Source organism: Etheostoma spectabile, chromosome 18 (assembly GCF_008692095.1).
Source record: "Etheostoma spectabile isolate EspeVRDwgs_2016 chromosome 18, UIUC_Espe_1.0, whole genome shotgun sequence".
Classification (NCBI taxonomy): domain Eukaryota; kingdom Metazoa; phylum Chordata; class Actinopteri; order Perciformes; family Percidae; genus Etheostoma; species Etheostoma spectabile.
The window spans coordinates 15,616,293-15,616,841 of record NC_045750.1 but is presented as its reverse complement, the minus strand read 5'-3'; the positions used below and the strand labels follow the sequence as shown (position 1 = coordinate 15,616,841).

At 41.9% G+C, this 549-nt stretch overlaps 1 protein-coding gene across 2 annotated transcripts in view; it reads right to left on the bottom strand.

The window, feature by feature from the left end:
- stum (stum, mechanosensory transduction mediator homolog) overlaps positions 1-549 on the bottom strand; it is a 16,478-nt gene that overhangs the window by 6,764 nt on the left and 9,165 nt on the right. The gene's annotated exons all lie outside the window — the stretch shown is intronic.

The following is a 549-nucleotide window of genomic DNA, read 5'->3' as shown; positions in this document are numbered from 1 at the left end:
CAACTTCTCAAAGCGCTTTTACATCTACAGGAAACATTCATCTAAGTTCACATTACATCTAAGTTCACCATCTTAGTTTGGCGTGGAAGCATTTTCTTATAAGCACTAAACACAATGACTGATGGGAATGTCATTAGTCTTGTCATAGTTTGGTCATAAACCAAAGTATTGGGTGACCATCATCGCTTTGTAAAAACATGGTAAAGAGAATAAAACTCCCCTCTGTCCAGAATAAATAACAGGTTTAGATTGTGGAGTGAAGCCGTTTGACACAGCCGTATCTCACACCGTCATGTGTCAGTATTTCAATTGTAAGAAACGTCGTCTGGCTACGGCATCCTCGAATCTACGCCTTGGAAAAGAGAGCCTAGAAAGACAGGGACACATCGATGCTCACATGCACTTGGCTAAAAAAATAATCTCTGTAGACAATCCTTATCTGCTTGAATGGAATCCAATATCACTCCTTATCTTGTTATCTGGAGACCGGACCTTCCCAGGCCCCACTCACGGTACAGTACTCTGTGTGTGTGTGTGTGTGTGTGTGTG